The sequence below is a fragment of the Nylanderia fulva genome, unplaced genomic scaffold (assembly GCF_048542155.1).
Source record: "Nylanderia fulva isolate GAGA-0341 unplaced genomic scaffold, ASM4854215v1 Scaffold1682, whole genome shotgun sequence".
NCBI classification, from domain to species: domain Eukaryota; kingdom Metazoa; phylum Arthropoda; class Insecta; order Hymenoptera; family Formicidae; genus Nylanderia; species Nylanderia fulva.
In genome coordinates this window covers 2134-8193 of record NW_028189926.1, presented here as the reverse complement: position 1 = coordinate 8193, position 6060 = coordinate 2134, and the positions used below count along the sequence as shown (strand labels likewise).

The 6060-nt window shown below is 56.2% G+C and overlaps 1 non-coding gene and 2 pseudogenes across 1 annotated transcript; all 3 read left to right on the top strand.

Moving 5' to 3' along the window:
* On the top strand, positions 1-999 carry LOC146723781 (small subunit ribosomal RNA; annotated as a pseudogene; the record flags this gene model as incomplete).
* An 805-nt stretch (positions 1000-1804) lies between these two features.
* Positions 1805-1959, top strand: LOC146723780 (5.8S ribosomal RNA). Its single transcript, XR_014924359.1, has one exon. It is a non-coding gene; the product is annotated as a 5.8S ribosomal RNA (ribosomal RNA).
* A 1055-nt stretch (positions 1960-3014) lies between these two features.
* Positions 3015-5347, top strand: LOC146723779 (large subunit ribosomal RNA; annotated as a pseudogene).
* Positions 5348-6060: the final 713 nt, after the last annotated feature.

Here is a 6060-nt window from a genome sequence, read left to right as displayed (position 1 = left end):
TTTCTCACTCGCACTCTTAGAAATTTTGTTCGTCTCCGTAAACAGGAATTTACGGAGTCTCGCACCAATTACTCTCATACACGCTATCTCACTCACTTCCGCAACGCTCTTATTCTCTCCCTCATTCATTAATCAAGAACGAAAGTTAGAGGTTCGAAGGCGATCAGATACCGCCCTAGTTCTAACCATAAACGATGCCAGCTAGCGATCCGCCGAAGTTCCTCCGATGACTCGGCGGGCAGCTTCCGGGAAACCAAAGCTTTTGGGTTCCGGGGGAAGTATGGTTGCAAAGCTGAAACTTAAAGAAATTGACGGAAGGGCACCACCAGGAGCGGAGCCTGCGGCTTAATTTGACTCAACACGGGAAACCTCACCAGGCCCAGACACCGGAAGGATTGACAGATTGATAGTTCTTTCTTGATTCGGTGGGTGATGGTGCATGGCCGTTCTTAGTTGGTGGAGCGATTTGTCTGGTTAATTCCGATAACGAACGAGACTCTAGCCTGCTAAATAGGCGTACCTTATGGTATCGCGAAGGCCCCCGGCTTCGGCTGGCGGGTTTTTACTACCAACGTACAAACAAATCTTCTTAGAGGGACAGGCGGCTTCTAGCCGCTCGAGATTGAGCAAAAACAGGTCTGTGATGTTCTGGGCCGCACGCGCGCTACACTGAAGGAATCAGCGTGTGTTCCCTGGCCGAAAGGCCCGGGTAACCCGCTGAACCTCCTTCGTGCTAGGGATTGGGGCTTGCAATTGTTCCCCACGAACGAGGAATTCCCAGTAAGCGCGAGTCATAAGCTCGCGTTGATTACGTCCCTGCCCTTTGTACACACCGCCCGTCGCTACTACCGATTGAATGATTTAGTGAGGTCTTCGGACTGGTGCGCGGCAATGTCTCGGCATTGCCGATGTTGCCGGGAAGATGACCAAACTTGATCATTTAGAGGAAGTAAAAGTCGTAACAAGGTTTCCGTAGGTGAACCTGCGGAAGGATCATTAACGTTCCGGAGGTCCTGCTCTGCGTCGAGAGTCCTCTCTTTTGGGAGAGACGCGCGCTCGCAGCAGTCGGCGACTGAATGGACGCGCTGAAAAGGCGCTCTCAGAGAAAAAAAAAATAACGGATTTGACGGAATTTGTTGTTGTGTTTTGATATAACGACGGACGCCGTCGCGCCTCTCTGACCGAAAGTAGTCGGCAAGCAGAGCAGCGCGCCCGGCGGTGTTCGACGACGATTCGGAGCGAGACGCTTCGCGATCACGCTCGTGTGTGTGCCATTCTCCGGCCACACACACACACACAGAGCGTCGTTTCGGCGTTGAGCGCGAACCGGTGGTAACCTATGCCCGCGCACGCGTGTGTGCAGCACCCACGACGTTCGTCGACGCGCGCCCTCCCCGTTGTCGCGGGGCAGCGGTCAGCGTGCCGAGAACACACTGTGTGCGACCGCGAGTGCCGAGCGAGAGGACCCCCATATATTATTATAATATATATATATAACACAGAGAAGGGATCGATGATATTTCGACCAATCTGTCAACTGTGTCGGTCCGACGGTTTCTTCAAAAAGCTTCCGCCCCGGCTCTCCCGTTGCGGGAGAGACGCTCCGAACGAGAAACACACAACTCTATCTTTGTGCCGTAGCCTTCCCTGGCGGGAGGCGGCGGTCCGCGCGCGTCCTCGGACGCGCGCGGACAGGCTGATCGAAGAGCCACCACGATTATTCTCTCTTTCTCGTCCGAGAGAAGAGACCACGATGGTTGAACGAGAAGCGCGTTTCTTCGCGAACGCAAAAATTTCGAACGATTACCCTGAACGGTGGATCACTTGGCTCGTGGGTCGATGAAGAACGCAGCTAATTGCGCGTCAACTTGTGAACTGCAGGACACATGAACATCGACATTTCGAACGCACATTGCGGTCCACGGATACAATTCCCGGACCACGCCTGGCTGAGGGTCGTTTTAGTACCCCTAAACTGCTTGCGTCCGAAAAGCGCGCACGGTTACGACGCGGGCGACCAGAGAATGGCGCGCGCGTCGTCTGTGCCCTGTGCAACGCTTACAATGGGCGTACGAGCCATCGTTGGACGTTCGCCCGAGGTGTCTGTGCCGCGCCGACCGGCCGCGGTGCAAATCCTGGCGTCGTCTGAAATGACACACCGAAATAATAATAATGAGGAGGAGAAGCGCACAAGCGTGTAAAACGTTGGCGAACGCGCGCCCAGAGAATGCTGCGCGAAGTAAGAGGGGAAGCGTGTTTGTGTATCCAAGTCGTGTGTGTACGCGAGAGCCGAGGAGAAATGGGATGAGAGTAAGAGCGCGCGCGAAGGGAGCAACAAACGGCCAAAAAAAGGGTCAGGACGGTAAATGGCACCGCTTTCCCTAGAGCGGCGCGTGCGTCGTTGTCTCCCGAAAGTAGGTAGCGCTTGTTTCACCGTCTCTCCTCTCCGTACATCACACAGACTGACCGGACTGCTCTCGCACTCTGTGCCGCGTCTCTCGGTGCGATAGCGCTCGCGCGTCTTATGCCGAGGCGCCCTTGCCCGCACACATAACGGTATTACGGAGAAATATACGGCGCGTCGTCGTCCGGCGGAGAGAGCATTCGTAATCCTTTACCTCTTTACGGAGAAGGGTTTTGAATCGCAAGCCGACCGCGTGTCCGAGTCCACGAAATTTTCGTAAAGCGAAAAAAGGGGACCGGCGCGCCGCGTCGTGTACTCGTCGAATCGATTCCGCCCGAATTTCGTATATAAAAGAGAAGGGGGAGCCGAGAATCTCGAACCCCGCGATATATCGTCTCCATTACCACCAACGAGTGTGTGTGCGGTTAGCGCCCCGGCGATTTGCCTTCTCGCGTATTTCGTGTGCTGCCGCTGCTGCTCTCTCGTTCGACGCTCTCTCTCTCTCCCTCTTATAATATATATTATAGAGGAGAGACGACGATGAGCGACGCGGAGGAGGCAAACGGCTACGAAAGCTCATTATGCGACGACCTCAGAGCAGGCGAGATTACCCGCTGAATTTAAGCATATTATTAAGCGGAGGAAAAGAAACTAACCAGGATTTCCTTAGTAGCGGCGAGCGAACAGGAAAGAGCCCAGCACCGAATCCCGCGGTTCCGCCGCAGGGAAATGTGGTGTTTGGGAGGATGCGCTTATCCCGAGGTGCCGCGTCGCGTCTAAGTCCATCTTGAATGGGGCCACTTACCCGTAGAGGGTGCCAGGCCCGTAGCGACCGGTGCGCGCCTCGGGAGGATCTCTCCTTAAAGTCGGGTTGCTTGAGAGTGCAGCTCAAAGTGGGTGGTAAACTCCATCTAAGGCTAAATACGACCACGAGACCGATAGCGAACAAGTACCGTGAGGGAAAGTTGAAAAGAACTTTGAAGAGAGAGTTCAAGAGTACGTAAAACCGTTCAGGGGTAAACCTAAGAAACCCAAAAGATCGAACGGGGAGATTCATCGTCAGCGGCGCTGGCTTCGCGTCGGTCGGCGATGTCCCGCGGAGTCCTTGCGGCTCGCGCGCGGGCACGCTACCGTGCGCCGATGTCCGGCGCTCGTCGTCGTGCACTTCTCCCCAAGTAGAACGTCGCGACCCGCTGGGTGTCGGTCTACGGCCCGGGTGCGGTGTCTGTCGCGTCGCCGGTAAAACGGCACGCGACAAACCCTCGGTCGCCCGGCCGGCTGCTCGGCGGTACGCGCAAGGTATCAGGCCGCACTATTCACGGTGCGTCGAGACCGTCGCAAGCGCGCACCACGGTACTCGGAGGTTACGGACTTCGCGCCGTCCCCGGTCCTGGCCCGCTGTTGGTTACAGTACGGTACACCTTCGACAGGCCTGCGAACGTCTCCCGCGGTCTCGCGGGAGACCGATACCGGTCGGCGACGCTACTGCTTTGGGTACTCTTAGGACCCGTCTTGAAACACGGACCAAGGAGTCTAACATGTACGCGAGTCATTGGGACTTGTCGCGAGACCTAAAGGCGTAATGAAAGTGAAGGTCGGCCCTGGCCGTCGACCTAGGGAGGATGGGCCGCGTCGCGATGCGGCCTCGCACTCCCGGGGCGTCTCGTTCTCATCGCGAGAAGAGGCGCACCCAGAGCGTACACGTTGGGACCCAAAAGATGGTGAAATATGCCTGGTCAGGACGAAGTCAGGGGAAACCCTGATGGAGGTCCGTAGCGATTCTGACGTGCAAATCGATCGTCGGAACTGGGTATAGGGGCGAAAGACTAATCGAACCATCTAGTAGCTGGTTCCCTCCGAAGTTTCCCTCAGGATAGCTGGCACTCGGCCGTTCCGCACGGAACGCGCGCGAGTCTCATCTGGTAAAGCGAATGATTAGAGGCCTTGGGGCCGAAACGACCTCAACCTATTCTCAAACTTTAAATGGGTGAGATCTCTGGCTTTCTTGAATTATGAAGCCACGAGCATCTTACGGATCAGAGTGCCAAGTGGGCCATTTTTGGTAAGCAGAACTGGCGCTGTGGGATGAACCAAACGCAGAGTTAAGGCGCCCAACTCGACGCTCATGGGACACCATGAAAGGCGTTGGTTGCTTAAGACAGCAGGACGGTGGCCATGGAAGTCGGAATCCGCTAAGGAGTGTGTAACAACTCACCTGCCGAAGCAACTAGCCCTGAAAATGGATGGCGTTGAAGCGTCGAGCCTATACTCTGCCGTCAGCGGCAAGTGGGGCGGCAACCGGGAGCGGGCGTTAGTCTTCTCTCGCGTCGTCACGAAGCCCTGACGAGTAGGAGGGTCGCGACGGTGAGCGCAGAAGGGTCTGGGCGCGAGCCTGCCTGGAGCCGCCGTCGGTGCAGATCTTGGTGGTAGTAGCAAATACTCCAGCGAGGCCCTGGAGGACTGACGTGGAGAAGGGTTTCGTGTGAACAGCCGTTGCACACGAGTCAGTCGATCCTAAGCCCTAGGAGAAATCCTATGTCAATGACGGCGTACAATATACTCGAGTGTCGAGAAATAATAATAAATATTATACGAAAGACACACGCCCGTCGGGCGAAAGGGAATCCGGTTCCTATTCCGGAACCCGGCAGCGGAACCGCATACAATTCGGGCCCTCGTAAGAGTGTTCGTCGGGGTAACCCAAAATGACCTGGAGACGCCGTCGGGAGATCCGGGAAGAGTTTTCTTTTCTGTATAAGCGTTCGAGTTCCCTGGAAACCTCTAGCAGGGAGATAGGGTTTGGAACGCGAAGAGCACCGCAGTTGCGGCGGTGTCCGGATCTTTCCCTCGGACCTTGAAAATCCAGGAGAGGGCCACGTGGAGGTGTCGCGCCGGTTCGTACCCATATCCGCAGCAGGTCTCCAAGGTAAAGAGCCTCTAGTCGATAGAATAATGTACGTAAGGGAAGTCGGCAAATTGGATCCGTAACTTCGGAATAAGGATTGGCTCTGAGGAGCGGGGCGTGTCGGGCTTGGTCGGGAAGCGGGTCTGGCTGACGTGCCGGGCCTGGGCGAGGTGAACGGTCGGCGTTCTCGCGCCGGTCCCGGGATCCGAGCTCGGTCCCGTGCCTTGGCCTCCCGCGGATCTTCCTTGCTGCGAGGCTTCCGTGGCGGCGCGAGCCGTCGTGGTCGTCCTCTTCGGCCGCCATTCAACGCTCAGCTCAGAACTGGCACGGACTAGGGGAATCCGACTGTCTAATTAAAACAAAGCATTGCAATGGCCCTCGCGGGTGTTGACGCAATGTCATTTCTGCCCAGTGCTCTGAATGTCAACGTGAAGAAATTCAAGCAAGCGCGGGTAAACGTTCTCTGGGACGTTCTCACATACCCCGTCCACCGGCCGGAACCCCTTTTGGCGCCTGTCGAAGATGTCGAGGGCTGCCAATCTCTTTGCCAATATCTTGTGGAAGTGTCTTATTATAACGGATCCTATGCTGAGAGGTCGGTATTCCGTCGGACCTGGCCGATCGGACATACCCCCCTTCTCAAGGAATACCGTTCTGGTTGTGGCGATTGATGAGGGGATCGTCTCTGCCAGGAGCAGCAGATTGAACAGAAGCGCACGAAGAATCGCAGGAACAGCGTTCCACATCCTCG